This window comes from Oncorhynchus gorbuscha, unplaced genomic scaffold (genome assembly GCF_021184085.1).
Source record: "Oncorhynchus gorbuscha isolate QuinsamMale2020 ecotype Even-year unplaced genomic scaffold, OgorEven_v1.0 Un_scaffold_103:::fragment_2:::debris, whole genome shotgun sequence".
Taxonomy (NCBI): domain Eukaryota; kingdom Metazoa; phylum Chordata; class Actinopteri; order Salmoniformes; family Salmonidae; genus Oncorhynchus; species Oncorhynchus gorbuscha.
The window spans coordinates 28,036-50,270 of NW_025744396.1; the positions used below are offsets into that span (position 1 = coordinate 28,036).

The 22,235-nt window shown below is 41.9% G+C and overlaps 1 pseudogene; it reads right to left on the reverse strand.

The window, feature by feature from the left end:
* LOC124016884 overlaps window positions 1–22,235 on the reverse strand; it is a 66,873-nt pseudogene that overhangs the window by 10,395 nt on the left and 34,243 nt on the right.

Sequence of the window (22,235 nt, forward strand, 5' to 3'; positions counted from 1 at the left end):
AAATGTAAAGAAAGTTTATGAAGGTGTGAGGAGAATGCTCGGAGGAAATGATCTTGAGCAAAGATATTAATGAAAATATATGTATTTTTTACTTTTGACCTTTTTTTCTCACCAATTTTGTGATATCCAATTGGCAGTTGCAGTCTTGTCACCTCGCTGCAACTCACATATGGACTCGGATGCCAGCCGGAAGCCAGCCGCACCAATGTGTCTTAGGAAACACCGTACAACTGGCAACCATGTCAGCGTGCATGCACCAGGCCCGCCACAAGAGGCGCTACAGCGTGATGGGACAAGGACATCCCAACCAGCCAAGCCCTCCCCTAACCCGGACGATGCTGAGACAATCGTGCCTTGCCTCATGGGTCTCCCGGGTTGCGGCCGGCTGCGACACAGCCTGGAATCAATGACCAATCAGTACCTTTACCACTAGGTGTGGAAAGTACAAGTGCTTGTGAGCAAAGAAGTGAACATACCTTCACCACTCTGTTCTCGTGCATGGTGATGTAGTTGCTGGGGTTCTGGAACAGGGTCTGAGCTGCGGTCTGGTGGCCCGAGGAGTCCTTGGACTTCAGTTAACGAACGGCCTCCCCAAACGATACCCTGTTACTGCCGCACATGGAGCAGCGGGCGACTGCCTCAGCCAGGTAACGACACAGCTTATCATCAGTCTGTAATATAGAGAGAACAAGACATCAGACATCTATGGGTGCATCTCAAATGGTACCCTATTCTCTATTATAGTGCACTACTTTTGACTAGGGCCTATACTATGAATACTACTCAATAGAGCTTGTTTACAGGGATCTCAGAACTATTAAGTTACTTTATTATAATATAATAGATAGTCAATTTATAATAGGACTGAATATTCCCAGTAAACACTAATTGAGAAGGATTATAGGTATTTTATGTCCTCCTTCATTGAGATGCACACACTCGCCAGTACCTCTTTGTTTTTTGATTTCAGCAAATTAACAATCAGTTCCAATCCACCGACAAAGGAGCGCACCATTTCCCCTACATCCTAAATGTCAAAAGCCTGTTATTAGCTTGGCGCTCTCAATCTGTAAAATAAAGGGAGCAGAATTCAGTGTAATGGGCAGGGAGGCAAGCTGGGGCATTTGAGCAGAGCAGAGAAAACGAAAGATACACACATGCTAAGGAAAAATAAAAAGCCTTTTCATCAGCCTTAGCAAAAATCAAAACCCCATCAGTGCCAGTCAGCCCAATCGGAGGTAATGTGAGTAGCCATGGTTCTGTCCTACTTTCCGCTCCACGGAAAGTGCCATTGTCAATACGGATGGGCGGTGTGGTGTGCCAGTAGCTATTCCACATCAAGCACGCCAAATAGGTGAGATAGGTTCTGTTATAAAAAGCCATTTACAGAAATCAACAGAGTAATTTGGGGGGGATTTCTTGCCAAGTAATACGAGGGCCAAGGGAAACTAATACTTCTACAGCAGACCTATCTAATGTCAGCTTATCCATTTGAATGATGAGTTATTTGGACTTCCTTTTCTACCCCTCCATGTAGGTTAGGCCAACACTGTTCAGTATACTAATACTCAGAATGCCTACAGATGTTCTATCTTCATTTGATCACGCTGTTGTTGCAGAGAATTTTCCTGTGCAGCAGGAAATGCTAATTGCAGTGTATTCAAGGTATAAAAATACTTCTAAAGTTTGAAATTTCCACTTTAAAATGTCAGATTTGATTTATCCTATCGAAAATGTATCAACCCATACAAAAAGGTCCATTAATTATAATCCACATAATAGTTCACATTTCCTGTTGCTGCAGGATTATTTTCCAGCTGTGAGAAACTGGTCAAATTAAGATAGCACATCTGTATCTAACGACCTTTCCATGTAGCCTGCACTGTTCAGAAAAACAAGGGACCGGAGTCAGTCACAAAGGAACTGAAGGAGTCAGTGTGTTTCCCTGACCGTTCAGGCCAAGCTAGCACCATAGACCCTGATTTGAGTTCATGGGCACCAGTAATGGGCTGATACCACAGGAGTCTCAGACACTTATGGGGCTACCGCTGCTGGTGAGCCTCTTTCAGAACCACCTCGGACGCAGCCTTCATTGAGGCTTGGCAGATCGGGATGCTTTTTAAATCATACATCAACATAATCATCACCTAAGGGGGAATATACAGCATCAAAGGTGCTGTAAAGTACTTAAGTAAAAATACTTTAAAGTGCTACTTAAGTCATTTTTTTGCGGTATCTGTACTTTACTATTTATATTTTTGATTACTTTTACTTTTACTTCACTACATTCCTTAAGAATATTATGTATATTTTACACATTACATTTTCCCTGACACCCAAAAGTACTCAATACATTTTGAATTCTTAGCAGGACAGGAAAATAGTCAAATTCACACACTTATCAGCCTAACGTCACTGGTCATCCCTACTGCCTCTGATCTGGAGGACTCACTAAACTTTCATGCTTTGTTTGTAAATTATGTCTGAGTGTTGGAGCGTGCCCTGGCTTTCCGTAATAAAAGAAAAGAAAAAGGTGCCATCTGGTTTGCTTAATATAAGGAATTTGAAAGTATTTATACTTTTACTTTTGATACTTAAGTACATTTTAACAATTACATTTACTTTTTATACTTACGTATATTTGAAACTACATTTTTTCAGACTTCCTCAAGTAGAATTTTACTGGGTGACTTTTACTCATGACAGTTGGGTACTTTTTCCACAACTGAGTATCAAGGTATCATACACAGCTACTGCCAGCCTGTAATGTCTCGATTAATATGGAAATAATGAACCAAGATTATGGAAAGCGTATAATTAGAGAGGGCAGAATGATAATTGTCACAAAGCACGCTCCATCTACATCTCCATCAACATTATATCGCCATCTACGACATTATTGCCTCGGTGATTAAGACCTTTAAAACCTGTTTTGGATAGGGGGCAGTATTTTCACGTCCGGATGAAAAGCGTGCCCAAAGTAAACTGCCTGTTACTCAGGCCCAGAAGGATATGCATATAATTGGTAGATTTGGATAGAAAACACTCTAAAGTTTCTAAAACCGATAAAATAATGTCTGTGAGTATAACAGAACCTATTTGGCAGGCAAAACTCAGAGGACAAACCATCCAGGAAATTTCAATTGGTTTTCTATGGGAACCTAGATTTCTGTGGCACTTGGTTGCAGTTCCTATTGCTTCCACTAGATGTCAACAGTCTTTAGAAATTGGTTGATGTTTTTCTTTAGAGAAATGGAGAAGTATGGCTATTCAGGACAAAGGTCGAGCCTATTGTATTCTTTTGTTTGGGGCGGGCGACCTGAAACTCGCTACATTTTCATTTTAGCCACAATTGAACACAGTGTATTCCGTCTGAAACTTTATCGATTATTTACGTTTTAAAATACCTAAAGATGTATTATGTTTGGACCAATATTACAGGTAACCTATTAGATAAATGGTAGTCATGTTGGGCGAGTTGGAACTGGTGCTTTTCTGAACCAAACGCGCCAAATAAATGGACATTATAACGATGGAATTAATCGAACAAAAGTACCACTTGTGATGTTTATGGGACATATTGGTGTGCCAACAGAAGAAGATCTTCAAATGTAAGGCATGAATTATATTGTTATTTCTGAGTTTTGGGTCATGCCTGGTGGGTTGAATTATGATTGTCATGAGTTTGTTGATGGGGTGCTGTCCTCAGATAATAGCATGGTTTGCTTTCGCCGTAAACCCTTTTTTAAATCTGACATGGTGGCTGGATTAACAAAATGTTAAGTTGTATTTTGATGTATTGCACTTGTGATTGTATGAATGTTAAATATTTCTAATAATTTACTTTGAATTTCGCGATCTGCAATTTTACCGGATGTTGTCGAAACGTTCCACTAGCAGAACCCCTAAAAAGTATACGGGTCAACATTCACAAGGCCGCATGCCAGACGGATTAGTAGGACGTGTACTCTGAGCATGCGCTTGACAAACTGGCAAGTGTCTTCACTGACATTTTCAACCTCTCAATGTCTGAGTCTGTAATACCAACATGTTTCAAGCAGACCACCATAGTCCCTGTGCCCAAGAACACTAAGGTAACCTGCCTAAATGACTACTGACCCGTAGCACTCAGATCTGTAGCCATGAAGTGCTTTGAAAGCTGGTCATGGCTCACATCAACACCATTATCCCAGAAAACCTAGACCCACTCCAATTTGCATACCGCCCCAACAGTTCCACAGATGATGCAAACTCTTTTGCACTCAACACTGCCCTTTCCCAACGGGATAAAAGGTGATAATAATGCTACGTGAATTCTCATTGACGTGGCTGTAGAGGAACAGGTTGAGAGCTTCAAATTCCTTGGTGTCCACATCACCAACGAACTATCATGGTCCAAACACACCAAGACAATCATGAAGAGGGAACAACAAAGCCTATTCCCCCTCAGGAGATTGAAAAGATTTGGCATGGGTCCTCAGATCCTCAAAAGGTTCTACAGCTGCACCATTGAGAGAATCCTGACTGGTTGCATCACTGCCTGGTATGGCAACTGCTCAGCCTCCGACTACAGGGCACTAAGGAGGGTAGTGCGAACGGACCAGTACATCACTGGGGCAAAGCTTCCTGCCATCCAGGACCTCTATACCAGGCGGTGTCAGAGGAAGGCCTAAGTAATGTAAAAGACTCCAGCTACCCTAGTCATAGACTGTTCTCTCCACTACCTCACGGCAAGCGGTACCGGAGCACCAAGTCTAGGTCAAAGAGGCTTCTAAAACAGTTTCTACCCCCAAGCCATAAGAGTCCTGAACATCTAATCAAATGCCTACCCAGGCTGACTATTTGCATTGCCCCCTATTTTACGCTGCTGCTACTCTGCTACTTTATTATCTGTGCATAGTCACTTTAATAACTGTACCTACATGTACATATTACCTCAATTACCTTGACTAACCAGTGCCCCTGCACATTGACTCTATACCGGTACCCCCTGTATATAGCCTCGCTATTGATATTTTACTGCTGCTTTTTAATGATTTGTTATTTGTATTTCTTGTTTTTTTTTTGGTATTTTTCTTAAAACTGTATTGTTGGTTAAGGGCTTGTAAGTAAGTATTTCACTGTAAGGTCTACACCTGTATTCGGTGCATGTGACAAATAACATTTGATTTCATTTGAATAATCATAACCCCCTCCCTTTGGAGGTTGTGTGGGGTTGTGCTCACTTGTAAAATACATGTACATCTCAATGGGACTCACCTTGTTAAATAAAGGATAAATAAATCAATAGCCACACCAGTTAACCACAATCACACTAGCCTTAATGTGTGGCCTATTTCACAAGGGACAAATCAAATCAAATGTTATTGGTCACATACACATGGTTAGCAGATGTTAATGCAAGTGTAGCAAAATGCTTGTGCTTCTAGTTCCGACCATGCAGTAATATCTAACAAGTAATCTAACAATTTCACAACAACTACCTTATACACACAAGTGTAAAAGAATGAATAAGAATATGTACGTATAAATATATGGATGAGTGATGGCCAAACGGCATAGGCAGGATGCAGTAGATGGTATAGAGAACAGTATATACATATGAGATGAGTAATGTAGTCTGTGGCATTAAAGTGGCATTGTTTAAAGTGACTCGTGATACATTTATTACATCCAATTTTTAATTATTAAAGTGGCTAGAGATTTGAGTGGTAGCAGTCTGATGACCTTGAGATAGAAGCTGTTTTTCAGTCTCTCTGTCCCAGCTTTGATGCACCTGTACTGACCTCGCCTTCTGGATGATAGCAGGGTGAACAGGCAGTGGCTCGTGTGGTTGTTGTCCTTGATTATCTTTTTGGCCTTCCTGTGACATTGGGTGGTGTAGGTGTCCTGGAGGGCAGGTAGTTTGCCCCCGTTGATGCGTTGTGCAGACCTCCCTACCCTCTGGAAAGCCATACAGTTGCCGTACCAGGTGGTGATATAGCCCGACAGGATGCTCTCGATTGTGCATCTGTAAAAGTTTGAGTGTTTTTGGTGACAAGCCAAATTTATTAAGCCTCCTGCTGTGGCCTTCTTCACCATGCTGTCTGTGTGGGTGGACCATTTCTGTTTGTGTATGCCGAGGAACTTAAAACTTTCCACCTTCTTAACTACTGTCCCTTCTGCTGTTTCCTGAAATCCACGATCATCTTGTTATGCAGGTGAATGAGGACCCAAAAGCGACTTGGCGTAAACAGAGTCTTTTATCCAGTTTAAGGAAATAGCAATACTCCTAGACAAATCGGAGCGGTAAATAAAGCATAAAAACAATTTCACTCGTAATCACGAGAACTGACTGGAGACTCGATAATAAACTGCAGGTTGCCTCGGGAAGGCACTTGACCGTAGCAGACTCAGACACCTGCTCACCACGCAGCATCTGAGGGAAACACGACACGACAGGGCGATACAAAGACACAGCACGGTGAACAATATACAAGGATCCGACAGGGCAGAAACGGAAAACAAGGGGAGAAATAGGAACTCTAATCAGGGGAAAAGATAGGGAACAGGTGTGGGAAGACTAAATGATTGATTAGGGGAATAGGAACAGCTGGGAGCAGGAACGGAACGATAGAGAGAAGAGAGAGAGGAAGGGAGAGAGAAAAAGGGGAACGAACCTAAAAAGACCAGCAGGGGGAAAACGAACAGAAGGAAAAGCAAAATGACAAGACAATATAAGACAAAACATGACACATCTCCTTGGTTTTGTTGACGTTGAGTGTGAGGTTATTTTCCTGACACCACACTCCGAGGGCCCCCACCTCCTCCCTGTAGGCCGTCTCGTCGTTGTTGGTAATCAAGCCTACCACTGTGTCGTCTGCAAACGTGATGATTGAGTTGGAGACGTGCATGCCCACGCAGTCATGGTTGAACAGGGAGTACAGGAGAGGGCTGAGAACGCACCCTTGTGGGGCCTCAGTGTTGAGGATCAGCGATGTTGTTTCCTACCCTCACCACCTGGGGGCGGCCCGTCAGAAGTCCAGGACCCAGTTGCACAGAACGGGGTCAAGACCCAGGGTCTCGAGCTTAATGATGAGTTTGGAGGGTACTATGGTTTTAAATGCTGAGCTGTAGTCGATGAACAGCATTCTTACATAGGACAGGATTGCAGGCAGTGAGGAGTTTTGAATGGAGCCTTCTCGCTCTGACAGACCAGGGCTCAGAGACATGGTGGTGTTTCTCTCTCCGCTCCCGTCAGATGTGGTGCCAGAAGACGAGCAGTGTGTGCCGGGCCAGAACCAGGGCCAGGAGCTGACCACCCCTCCGCTCCACTCTGCCCCAACAACACACAGCACAGGAAGCATTTCCTCAGGAATACTGATGCCACGACTCACCAGCAACAGGGGAAGCGCTTCTCAAGCCACCAGCTGTGAAAGACTAGTGAGGATCCCTTTCATGGCCTGGACAGAACCCCTGATCCCTGAAAACCGCACCATTATGAAGCTACACACGTAAGGCCCATGTAATCCTGCTGTCCCTTTCCCCAAAGATAAAATGAAATAGAATACACATTATCTGGTCGGTGTTCGTGATGTAGCCTAGACCCGAGGGAGAGGGAAGGAAGTGGCACAGCACTTCCCAAGTGGCACAGCAGAGTAGTTTGCCCTGACCCTCTCCAGCAAGCAATCAGGCTCCTACTTCCATATGCTGCTATACGGTAGGCTACTATGTTAAATAAAAAATACACCATTCACTGCAAGTTGCCTGTGTCCTAGCAAATTAATGATGCCCTTCATTACATGAGCAGCAGGGCAGGTTACATCCTTGATTGAGGGAACAAAGCTAATTGATTGATTCAGCCCCAGCTGACTGCCTGCATGCAATAATGACTGGGGCTTTACTCACAGCAGAGAGCTGGCCAGGCAAGCCAGGCAGGCCGGTAATGGGGCGTACTGTTCCTGAATCCTCTATGTGTCTAAATGTGTCTGAGGACGAGTAGAGGTATGGACTGGACTGAAGCATCCAACAGCTGCATTTACACCGTGATTCTCTCAAAATTTATTGTGGAACTGCTAACTAAAACCACATGGGGGTTTTATCTAAATAACTACTACTACACCAAACAGTGTCGAATTCCCCTCGCTCTCCTCGACGGGCAAAACCCTGCACTGTTTAGCTCTTGTCATTGACCCTGTCTCAGAAATCAACCAAAGAGCATGTTCATGTATTCCTACAAAAATTGGCACTGTAGAGTCCAGACAAACATTGTCAAACTTTGTTAGCGTTCAAATAGTGAGTTGAGCTGCGGCCGGTCCTCCTCTTCCATATGGTTGCCATATATCATTTTTGCGACACTTCTGAGCCAGAAAAATTCCTTCTAGCGAGTAAAAATCTCCCTCACCTTAACTGAGACACCTGCCTGAACTGGACCCAGTGTATCTGTTTAAACAGACTGTCCGATTGACATCCTGTTTACGTTAATCATGTCGATAATCTAATAGAACAATGTTCCATTTGTATTTCTGAAAAAATATACAACAACTCAAGGGGGGGGGGGGGGGTTGACACAGTTATATTTCAGCAGTTCTATATGAATGCAATAGACTGTGGGTACGTCCCATATGGCACCCTGTTTCCTACATAGTGCACTACTGGTCAAAATGAGTGCACTATATAGGGAACAGGGTGCAATTTGGAATGCGGAGTGTATATGCATGCTATACAGTCGGACCTAATGTTGTGAGGACTGTACATTAGAAGTATGTTCAGCAGCCTAGATTGGATATGCAGCATGGGGTCACAGGAGACACGGCCTGCTTGGAACCCTGCTCGTTGTGTAAGAAGAAACTGCTGCTGGTTGTGTGACACTGTAACTCAGAGCATGTTGAGAGAGGATTTTCAACAGAGGAATCAGAACATGCCACAGGATATTACTCCAAGTCCCTGCCTGCCTGCCTGCCTGTCTGCCTGCCTGCCTGCCTGCCTGCCTGCCTGCCTGCCTGCCTGCCTGCCTGCCTGCCTGCCTGCCTGCCTGCCTGCCTGCCTGCCTGCCTGCCTGCCTGCCTGTCTGCCTGCCTGTCTGCCTGCCTGCACTGTTTCCCAGTTCACCAACAAAGATCAGAGTGTTCTGCTTTATATTAGTGGAGGGTTCATGTAAGCCTATAGTGACACAGCACTGCCCCTGCTACAACCTCCCAACACCAGATTGACTTTAAAACTGCAATATGTAACTTCATTCTCATTGAAAGCCAGTCTAAGAAGCCAAAGATCTGTTCTATCTGTGATATTTCTATGCTTCCCGGTTTTTATGTTTCGTTGAGTCTTTTACATTCAATTTTGTACACCAGCTTGAAACAGCTGAAAATACAATATTTGTGGTTATGGAAAATATATTTCACAGCGGTTTAGATGGTACAATGATTCTCTACACTATACTTGCTTGTTCAGTCACATAAACTCCAAATTAGGCAAACTAGAATTTTTGCAACCAGGGAATGGCGGAGAGATTTCTGCATAGTGCATCTTTAAGGACAGAGAGCCTTGAGGAGGCAGACATGATGATATAACAGGATGAACAGTGACAGAGAGAGGGATCCAAACACGATAAACATGATAAACATATTACAACAATGATCAACTTGCAATATAACAACAACTTTTAATGGCAAAGACAAATTTGTTGTTGAGCAGAATTGTCATTATAATTAAAAACAAATGTGCTACTGTGAGTGAAAACAAAAAGTTTGGTACTGTACCTTTGCATTTTCAATGCATGGACAAATACCCCATGCACCACTGGCCTGGACATCTGGATTTGGGTTTTTCAAGAAGGACCAAAGCAGGCGCACTCCATCCAGACGGTCAATGATCCTGTTGAGGAAGAGAAAAAGGAGAAGAGTGAGAGAAAATAGAGAGAGAGAGAGAGAAGAGAAATAGAGTGAGAGAGAGACAAAGTCAGATAAAGAGAGAGAAGAGAAAGGAAGAGGGAGAGAGAGAGAAGAGAAAGGAGAGAGAAGAGGAAGAGAAAGGAGATTGGTATTACAGTGGGCACAGTCAGTGTTATCTGCACCATACTTTCATAGTTAAGAGGAGCATTTGAGAGCTTCTCTTTCTCAGAACTGGCTGGGCTGGTCTGTGCCATACAGTAGCAGTTTGTCCAAGTCCAGGCCCTGAAAACCCATCACAGGGCAGGATCAAAGGTATCAGACATTTAGCTGAATGGGTTTTCAATCATAAAACCAACCTTCACCAGTCCAATTCGGTTTCCACCACAGCTCTAAAAACCCGCTCTCTGTCTCCTCTTGTAAAGTGAATCTCCATGAGAAATCACTGACCACCTACGTGATGTTAGGCCAAAGGTTAACTGGTGTAGATTCATGTATAGTGAGTGAAGTCCATACAGATATTTATTTATAGAACCAAAACAACATTATGCTGTACGGTGGGTAGTTCAGGGGTACTTCTTTCCAAATCAAACAGAGCCAGTAGACAGGTCTCTCTATATTTCATTGCGTCTGAGTTGAAGTTTACTTAAGCATAAGCCATATTTCATGCTGCGTACATGACTGTAGTTAAGGCTGTAGTCAGGGTCTGGGAACCCAAAGAATTACGCCACAGTGCGCCCGTTGTCTGGTATAAATAACATGTAACGTGTTTCCCATGTGTGCTTCCACCAACAAGGCCAACATTGAATGCTGTCATAATTAATTAAACACTCCCTAATCACGGTATCTCCGTGACTGCAAACGAACGAGCACTCATCAGAAGAAGTCCCCTGCGCCATCTGTCTTCCGTTTGCGCATAAATCAGTCTGGGGGATCATAACATAAGATTCATGTCCGTAGGGCCTCCTAAATCAAGCCCAACAACAAACTAAACTTCATCAAGTGCCAGAAAAGTACTGTCCTCAGAAGAGCAGGTATGAAACACGTTAGCATGAAGGAGACAACTGACAGTTTGGATGAGGGATGGAAACAGGGAGACCACAAAGTCTCAAGCACAACGTGTGTTCTTTCTTGTAAGTTACAGAGAGTACTAGGAGGGATTGAAATGTGATATTTTCCTGTATTGAATATTTATTTTGTCTATGATTTCATGAACCTATACAGTGCAATAGCTTAGAATAAAAATAAGCGAATAAAATAATTAGTTACTTATACATAAATATATATATATATATATAGGTAGTCTTATCGATAAGTTTGTTTTGAATAGTTGTCACGCACTGACCGTAGAGAGCTTTTTATGTCTCTATTTTGGTTTGGTCAGGGTGTGATTTGGGTGGGCATTCAATGTTCTTTATTTCTAGGTTTTGTGTTTCTATGTTTTGGCCGGTTATGGTTCTCAATCAAGGACAGCTGTCTATCATTGTCGCTGATTGGGAATCATACTTAGGCAGCCTGCTTTGCCACCTTAGGTTGTGGGATGTTTTTGTTTGTTTGTGAGCTCTGTGTAGCATTCAGAACGTGATGGTTGTTGGTCCTTTTGTTGTTTTGTTTATTGTTCAGTTGAAATAAAGTATGAACACTTACCATGCTGCATCTTGGTCCACTTCTTCCGACGAGCGTTTCAATAGTGAGCGTTACAATAGTAACCCTTCCAACAACCAAAAAATGAAAAAATCGCATTCTGAAAAGAACATGAAAAAACATGTGTAAGTCAGACATTGCTTTCGGACACATATGAAGTTTCACATATGTTATTTTTTCACATAAACTCAGTCATGTGGTTTCCCAATAATTTCACAGGTGATATTAGGGTAGCATACCTTCCTAGTAGCCTAGTGGTTAGAGCGTTGGGCCAGTAACCGATAGCTTGCTGTATCAAATCCCAGAGCTGACAAGGTAAAAATCTGTAATTCTGCCCCTGAGCAAGGCAGTTAACTCACTGTTCCCCAGGTGCCGAAGGTGTCGATTAAGGAAGCCCCCCGCACCTCTCTGATTCATATTTCAGTTGAATACATTCAGTTGGAAAACTGACTAGCTATCCCCTTTTCACATGTGTGCTTTGGAAACTGGTAGGATTAGAACCTGGGGCTCCCACAGGAGAAGCCAACATCTTGGCCATTCAACCAAGAGGACCAACAAACACGTCCGACTCATTACATTTAACATTTACATTTAAGTCATTTAGCAGACGCTCTTATCCAGAGCGACTTACAAATTGGTGCGTTCACCTTATGACATCCAGTGGAGCAGCCACTTTACAAATGTCAACTACACTTTCACATGTGCATTTTCACACTGCAAATCCAATTTTCGCAACTGCAATTCATGTGAGGTGAAAGCACGCTTTTCTTCTCACATGTGAAAAGGTGGTTGTCACGACTTCCGCCGAGGTTGGCTCTCCTGCCCGTTCAGGCGGGGCTCGGCAGTCGTTGTCACTGTCCTACTAGCCACTACCGATCCCTTTTCGTGTATCTGTTGGTTTTGTCTGATTGGTTTCACCTGTGTGTTGTTTAGTTAATTAGTGTCTTTATATAATGTAGGTTGTCCCGCCCTTGTTTTGTGCGGGATTGTTTATTTTGTCATTCATTTCGTCTGTCGGTGTTATTGTGTTTCTTATTCTCCGGTTAGTCTGTTATCCTGTGTTGGATAATTTCATCCTGTGTGTATTTGGGTTGACCATGTTTATTTTGTTCACCGGAGAATAAACTTTATATCGCTATCTGCTCTCTGCGCCTGATTCCACCCACCTTGATTAGACATGACAGTGGTGTTAACATGTGAACTCTAAATTTAATACACGTGAAAATATGGTTTCAACATGTGGAATTTAAGCTCAACATGTGAAAACAGCTATCTCACATGAAAAAAAGCTATTTGTGTTAATTTTTTTGTAAGGGAACAACTTATTTTCCTGGCCATGTGATCCTGCACCAGAAAAACAAAGCCAAACAAAGCCAAGTTAACTGACATGGATTTTGCGCCTGAATTTCGAGCACCAGACTTTGGACCACAGACAAACAGACATCACCCTGTAGTCCAGTAAATCATTGAGACAATAGCCGTCCCTGGCCCTGAATCTGAGAACCAGCTCTGACCATACGTGGTCTGGAGCAGGAAACAATCAAATGTGAGCTATGTTAATTGCTCAAGCGAACTACTGTACACACAGGTCCTCAAAATAAGTCACTGCCACAAGACATTACAAAAAGCACTTGTGGAAATAATGACTTTCAACTAAATGTGAATGCAAAATGACAAGGCCTAAATATACATTCCATGTGAAAACATGGACCTGAATGAATGGGTTCTGATGTAACATTCTGCCTGGGCTGTGTGTTGAATGTCTTCGAGAAATTAGGCTAGGTAGCCTAATTGCTGAATGGCCTTATTTCTTCACAACAACGTTCTGCACTTTTTATTGCACCACTGTGGTTCTGCTACTTTTTCCTGACAATGGCGTTAATGGCTTGCCTAACAAAATGAATAAGTTATTTATTTGCGTCCAGTGTTAATTAAGTAAGGGTCTTGCCGTTTGTAACAGCCTTGTAAAAGCAATGAAATTCAGATGGGACTGTATACTGTACTGTTTGCAGCATTTGGGAGCATTGAAACCAAATGAGCACATACTGTAGTCTAGAAGCAGGACTGGACTGTACGTGTTCAGTGTTTGTTTTTACAGCCCTGAGGGCTTGGATGGCTGAAGGTATGCTACCCTGACCAGCCTAGCACCATGAATGACCACAGAAGTACAGTAAAACTGTGGGACGCGCCACCACAACCATATTTATCACAGCAGGGTCAATAAACAAGGCTTTTAAAAGTGTCACTCAGCTGAAAAAGAACATGAAACATTAAACCTACCTGGTAAAGATGAGTGATTAAGATCATAGCCTTACATTATCATTAGGACACATGCCAAATTGTGTCATAACACTGTATGTCAACAACATTATTAGAACCAATTATGATGCTGAATGGCCGCTAGTAACAGAGGTTATGACACATTTTGAAGAGCTTGCAATGACATTGCAGTGCATTAAAAACAAGGTGCTTACCACCACTGTTGATCATCTGAACTGGGTGGGTGATTTACACCACATAATTAAATATATGATACATCTCTATGACTTACGCCATGTTCTCTGGCTCTGTGGCGCAGGCCCCCACAGCCTTGGTGACGTTGACCAGCAGAGCCTGGTTCCGGGTCAGCAGGTTGACCAGGGGCTGGATGCCTCCACATTTCATGATGGTGGCCCTGTTGGCAGGTTTCTGGGCCTTGTACTCCTGGAACCTGAGGGAACGCATAGCACCAGGGGTCAATCAATCACTTAAGTCAACCATTCACTTTAATCTTTATATAGCCTTATATGTTATATGCTGCGTTGGACATACGTGTATGGGCTTGAAGAATAGGACAGTGATAGACATTTTAAATATTTGAGTCACATAATTCTCAATCATAATCAATATCCTGTTGATCAATGGTTCCCAAACTTTTTATAGTCCCATACCCCTTCAAACATTCAACCTCCAGCTGTGTAGCACCAGGGTCAGCGCAATCTCAAATGTTGTGTTTTGCCATAATTGTAAACCTGCCACACACGATTACATACGATACATTTATTAACCTCTTTGGGCTGAGATCCCGCTAACGGGATCGATATGAGACAGCCAGTGAAAGTGCAGGGCGCCAAATTCAAAACATCAGAAATCCCATAATTAAAATTCCTCAAACATACAAGCATTTTACACCATTTTAAAGATACACTTGTTGTTAATCCCACCACAGTGTCCGATTTCAAAATGGCTTTTACGACGAAAGCAAACCAAAACAATCATTTTAGGTCAGAGCCAAGTTACAGAAAAACACAGCCATTTTTCCAGCCAAAGAGAGGAGTCACAAAAAGCAGAAATATAGATCAAATTAATCACTAACCTTTGATGATCACCATCAGATGACACTCATAGGACTTCATGTTACACAATACAGGTATGTTTTGTTCGATAAAGTTCATATTTATATAAATAAATCTCAGTTTACATTGGCGCGTTACGTTCAGTAGTTCCAAAACATCCGGTGATTTTGCAGAGAGCCACATCAATTTACAGAAATACTCATAATAAACATTGATAAAAGGTACAACTATTATGCACGGAATTATAGATACACTTCTCCTTAATGCAACCGCTGTGTCAGATTTCAAAAAAGCTTTACCGAAAAAGCACACCATGCTATAATCTGAGTACAGCGCTCAGAGACTAAAACAACCCAAACATATATCCGCCATGTTGTGTAGTCAACAGAAGTCAGAAATAGCATTATAAATATTCACTTACCTTTGATGATCTTCATCAGAATGCACTCCCGGGAATTCCAGTTCCACAATAAATGTATGTTTTGTTTCGATAATGTCCATAATTTATGTCTAAATACCTCCTTTTTGTTGGTGCGTTTAGCCCAGTATTCCAAATTCATGACGCGCGATCACTAGGTGCAGACGAAAAGTCCAAAAGTTCTGTTACTGTCCGTAAAAACATGTCAAACGATGTATAGAATCAATCTTTAGGATGTTTTTAACATAAATCTTCAATAATATTCCAACCGGAGAATTCCTTTGTCTTCAGAAATGCAATGGGATTCAAGCTAACTCTCACGTGAACGCTCATGGCCAACTCATGGCTCTCTGGCTGACCTCTGACTCATTCCCCTCTCATTCGCCCCCACCTCACAGTAGAAGCATCAAACAAGGTTCTAAAGACTGTTGACACCCAGTGGAAGACTTAGAAAGTGCAAGTTGACCCCATAGACATTGTGCTTTCGATAGGGAATGAGTTGAAAAACTACAAACCTCAGATTTCCCACCCCCTGGTTGGATTTTTTTCTCAGGTTTTTGCCTGCCAAATTCAAACAGTTTTAGAGTGTTTTCTATCCAAATAATAATATGCATATTTTAGCAACTGGGCCTGAGTAGCAGACAGTTTACTCAGGGCACCTTATTCATCCAAGCTACTCAATACTGCCCCCAAACATAACAAGTTTGTAACCATAAGAATGAGTGTGAGTTTTTGTCACAACCCGGCTTGTGGGAAATGACACAGAGCTTTTATAGGACCAGGGCACAAATAATAATAATCAATAATTTTGCTCTTTTTTTCACCATCTTACATATAAAACCTTATTTGTTCATCAAAAATGAATGAAAATGAATAACTCGCCACAGGTTAATGAGGAGAATGTGCTTGAAAGGATGCACATAACACTGTAATGTTGGATTGTATTGGAGAGAGTCTCAGTCTTAAATAATTTTCCACACACAGTCTGTGCCTGTATTTAGTTTTCATGCTAGTGAGGGCAGAGAATCCACTCTCACATAGGTACGTGGTTACAAAGGGCATCAGTGTCTTAACAGCACGATTTGCCAAGGCAGGATACTCTGAGTGTAGCCCACTCCAGAAATCTGTCAGAGGCTTCTGATTAAATAAAAATTTCACAGAACTGCTTGTTGCACTTGTTGTTCAGATATCGGTAAGTGGACTGGAGGCAGGGCAGAAAGGGATAACAAATCCAGTTGTTTGTGTCATCAATTTTGGGAAAGTACCTGCGTAATTGCGCACCCAACTCACTCAGGTGCTTCACTATATCACATTTAACATTGTCCATAAGCTTGAGTTTGCACACAAAAAAATCAAACAATGACGGAAAGACCTGTGTGTTGTTCTTGTTAATGCAAACAGAGAAGAGCTCCAACTTCTTAAACAATTTTGTCCCGCACATTGAAAATAGTTGCAGAGAGTCCCTGTAATCCTAGATTCAGATCATTCAGGTGAGAAAAAGCATCACCCAGATGCAAGCAGTCAGACAAGTGAAAATTATGGTCTGTAAAGCTCGTCTCTCAATTTAACAAAAACGTGTCAATACTTTCCCCCTTTATAACCAGTACACTTCTGTATGTTGTAAAAGCATTACATGGTTGCTGCCCATATCATTGCATAGTGCAGAAAATACATGAGAGTTCAGGGGCCTTGCTTTGACAAAGTTAACCATTTTCACTGTAGTGTACAAAACGTCTTTCATTCCCTTGGCAGCAAGAGCCTCTTGGTGGATGCTGCAGTGTACACAAGTGACGTTGGGAGCAACCGCTTGCACTCGCGTTACCACTCCACTATGTCTCCCTGTCATAGCTTTTGCGCCATCAGTACAGATACCAATATGAGCAGCAGCTACGTTTGGCTACATACAGACCGGTAGTGGAATTCCCACAAGAGAGTAACGGTTAATGTGTCACACCCTGACCATAGTTTGCTTTGTATGTTTCTATGTTTTGGTTGGTCAGGGTGTGATCTGAGTGGGCATTCTATGTTGGATGTCTTGTTTGTCTATTTCTATGTCTGGCTTGATATGGTTCTCATATTGGGAACCATATTTAGGTAGCCTGGGTTTCACTGTGTGTTTGTGGGTGATTGTTCCTGTCTCTGTGTTTTGCACCAGATAGGACTGTTTTAGGTTTTCGCACGTTTGTTGTTTTCTTAGTTTATTTGTGTACAGTTTCTTTATTAAAGTACAATGAATAACCACCACGCTGCATTTTGGTCCGCCTCTACTTCACCTAAAGAAAACCGTTACATAATGTGATTGGATGTCAATTATTTAATTAGGCTACCTGTATTTGACATTGTGTTGTTGTTTCGCTGAATACTAATTTTAATTTTATTTTTGGCAGTGAAATGAGGCTACTCAGACGAAGAGAAAACCTCACACAAATGTTTAGCCATGTTGGATTTTTATTTAAAAATGTTTTTCTATGTGAATCACATTTTAATTTGGAGTACCCCCGACAGCATTGTGCATACCCCTGGAGTACTGTAGAAAGTGTCCAAGGTCATTTGGTTTTGGTCACGATCCACCCAAATATATTCTGTGCAAGTAAAACAGTAATGAATGGAGCGGCTGCCAAAGCTAACTTTGACTGATTTAACGTAGAAAAACAATGTTATTCCTATGGCCACCACTGAAGTGTTATCTGCAGGTCACTCATACAGTAGAATTACCTTGTAATTGCACACATAACTTTTGATAAATGGATTGTGAGTCATGTCTATTTTTGTTAAACCGATCCCAGCTTGCGTAATTACGATGGCAAAAGGAACATAACACAAAAGCTTCCCGAATCAGCCCCTCATACAAACAGAAGGCTCCACACAAGTGGAAGCATTATTAAAGCTTGTCAAAAGACACAGGAACCACAGAGAGGCTTCTGTGTAGCAGCTTTATGATTGATTGTTTTGCTCCATCTCTTTTTGTAAAGAGATCTGTTACAGTAACACATTCATTCCAATTCGTGGTGCAAAGAACTTGAATGCTGCCTGCCTGCCCTTTTATATCACAGCCAGTTAGTTTTTAAGAAGTCATTTCAAGGACCACGGGAAAGGAAGAGACCCTCCAAGACGCTCAATGGGGATCATAAAGGGACTGGGAGACTTTCAGATGGATACATTCTAATGCTTAATGTAGAACAGAAAATTGTACTCACTTCAAAATGAAGGCCTGAATAGGCCTTGGGCTCCGGTGAGCAATTTTCTGTAGATAGAAATGTGAGGCAAGAAAGAAGTATCATTACGATACATAATTATGGTCTGTTCATCATAGACTCTGGAACAGAGGTAAGAGAAGGAGGACTGGATGGATAGTCAGTAATTGTATCTGAACCACACAATCTTGACCTCAAACATTATTGTGTTGGCAAATACAAATGAGTTTTGGCAAGGAGCACTTTCCATTGCAAAGTTATTCCCTCACTCTTTTGTTACAGAGCTTAGTTTTACAAAGCGTTTGTGTGTGTCCATAACACCAAAGTATATATAGTTCGAAGCGGACACATATCAATGCACCTATAAACCTGCTTTTAAATCTGCACAAAACAACAGTCCAAAACATTCCTAGTGCGAGACGGAAAGATTGAAAGGACTTTTTTATGAAGCCTTTTCATACACATAGGCTATAGGTCTAGTCTCCCTCCATATTGCAGGCCTTATGAAAATGTTAATCTCTGGACATCTAGACGATGTAAAGCTTTAAAACAAACACACTTATGTTATGAAGGTAATTATATTTTTAACCGTCAATCATCTCTCCTTTTGATGCATCATTAATCAGGCAAATAGCTAACAGATGCTGCTTCTTCTGGATTTCTGGTCTCCCTACCCACATCTCAGGCCCACATCCAAAATGGCACCTTATTCCTTATTTAGTCCATTATTTTTGACCAGAGCACTATGGGCCCTGGTCAAAAGTAGTGCACTACATAGGGAATATGGTGTCATTTGGGAGGTAACCTTTAGGGCCCTCCTGTAACATACAGCCAGGCCATGTTAAAGATAATTCACAAAAAAGCCTGCTGTTTGCTATTGGCCACAAGGGCTTGTTTAAGTTGTTCATGTACTACTTGTGAATACAAAAAAAGGTCAACCATATTCCAAAACGATTTTTGCCTCAAAACAACACTCGGCCCATGATTGCTTCTGAAATGAACACATGCCCTGAACAACTCTCCCTGAAACTCGCTATTACCGTTTGCAGCCTTTCTTGCTTGACAGTAATGGCTTGGTCATTTTATTCCAAACCTGCGCCTGACCTTGACATTTTTATATGTTATTCAAATAATCCTGAGAGAGTAAAAAAAAACTCAGATCCACTCGCAGATGTAAGTGTGTATTAAAACACTCAGTGCTATACTCTGCATCACGCTGGTTTCCTCTCTTCCCTGCCTGCCTGGACAACCCACGGCCACATTTCTACCTTTGTTCACACCCAACCCCTTGAGCCGTCCCAAAAACTAAACTAAACACAAACGCTACACAGGAAAGTAACTGTTAAATCTCTCACTCTCACTGACTGGATTCCTTAGCTATTTATCACATCCCCACTTAATGAGTGTGAGGGCACCCATCTGAGGGGTTTGATGTTTGCTAATGAAGTGTCACCCAATTGTGGTTTTGTATGCGATTATTGGTATCATTCTAATCATTGCTATTATTATTATTATGGCCCTTTTTGCATAGCAACAGTGTTATGAGTAATTACGCTGCGGCAAGCAGCCTGTAATGGGAGCAAGTGCATGGAGGTGCCACATTACTCATTGCCAGTGCAGTTAACTTGTTTTATCGCCTTGCCAGGCTGGACTCTGAAGGGCTCCCAATCTCTGCCATTTTTTTAATGCAGCAGAACTGGACTGAATACGAAGGCTTGTTTAGTAGCCAAAGGACTGAAAGGCAGTCTGAAAGGTTCACTTTGTTCCCTGAAAACCCATACTGTATAAATTCTTTAGTCTTTACAGCTAAATATGTTGCCAGCCAACACTCCTCTTTTTATGCAAACAGAACATACACTTTTGTTTATGACAACAACCACTGGTCCAGTTGTCCATCATGAACTTGGCACCAGAGATAGTAATCTGCACATGCTCCTTCCATGACACAGACTGACCAGGTGAATCCAGGTCAAAGCTATGATCCCTTATTGATGTCCCCTGTTAAATACACTTCAATCAGTGTAGATGAAGGGGAGGAGACAGGTTAATGAAGGATTTTTAAGTCTTGAGGCAATTGAGACGTGGATTGTGTATGTGTGCCATTCTGAGGGTGAATGGGCAAGACAACGTTTTTAAGTGCCTTTGAACGGGGTATGTGCCAGGCACACTGGTTAGTGTGTGTCAAGAACTGCGATGCTGTTAGGTGTTTCATGCTCAACAGTTTCCTGTGTGTATCAAGAATGATCCACCACCCATCCAGACAATTTGACACAACTGTGTGAAGCATTGGAGTCAACATGGGCCTGCAACCCTGTGAGCGCTTTCGACGGCTTGTGGAGTCCGTGCCCCGACGAATTGAGGCTGTTCTGATGGCAAAAGGGGGTGCAACTCAATATTAAGAAGCAGTTCCTAATGTTTTGTACACTCAGTGTATAGCCACCAGTTTAAAAGAGAGGGTTATTGGCATACTTCTGTAATGGGATCGTTGTTTAATTGAATGTGGCAACAGGCACCTGTTTCCAGTTGGGAAGACTTAACTTAGACTCTAAAATGTAGGATATCATTCTGTCAGTTATGAAATATGAGTTAGAGAGAGATCGGTGTGAGTGCTACTGGGCCCTCTGCAATTTTATATCCTTACAGGGTTTTTGAGTCAAAGGCTAGACATTTCCACATATCTTAATTCATCACATATTTTTTTTAAACACTTTTTAAATATATAAAAAGACAGCCTTATCAGTTTGTCGGCATCGTTTCTGAAAATAAGCCTTGAATTTATTAAGAGGTTACCGTGGTATGAATGCATATGAATGCATATGGCTTGTATTGTATGTCCCCCGAGTAGCTCAGATTAAGAAAATAAATAAAGCTAAATCAATTTCTTTTTTAGCAAATTCAACAGCTGTCAGGGCACGATTTCTGTCCGTTATTTATTTTTAGGGGAAATGACTAACATAAATTCAAACACTAAATAAAGCTAGCCAGGAAAGATTCCAGAAAGTGTCACTGTTGAAGAGAACTAAATGACAACGAAGTAGGCATTCGTAACATGACAAATGTTTTAAGATTCTGTCAGCTTACATTATGAAGTAGTACTTTTTTAAGGCAGCTTTCTCTCAGTCTGCTTGGCCATACTCAATACTAATTGGAGGAGAGCTGCTTCAGACTAACACATTATTGGGTGTCTATAAAATCAAGACTTTACTTCATCTTTCGTTAACAGTAAAAAAGAGCACATTCCTCCTGCAAACATTCATGTAAAAGATCAGAGATAATAGAATCTGTAGCAGAACTACATTTTGCCCAAATAATCACTTTGACCAGACACAACGTAAGGGATGAGATGTGACAACATTTGGGAGTGAAACATGTGAGACGGCAATATGAACAAATGAGAGGTCCTGCAATAACACAACACGTGATTGCAGCCCTTCGACCCTCATCCCAACTGCTGTCGGCTTTCCACTGGAACGTAATGCAGACCCATCTGTCCAAACTATCAACTTAGCTCTCTAAAACACGGAAAACACTTGCTCACTACGCTAGCAAACATATTTTCAAAGTATTCCAAGCACCTATGGCTACCCATTCAATACATGCTGAGTCAAATATCTCTGTACTTCTGCGTGGGGGGGTTTGTCAAAGTCAGGGCTAGACCCCACTACAATAAATAATATTTAATAAATGGGATCACAACCAGCGAACACACAGTTTAACTCTGGTGCTGGTTAGGCTCAAATCTGAGTGGGGCTGGAGTGATAATGAAGGGAAATAATAA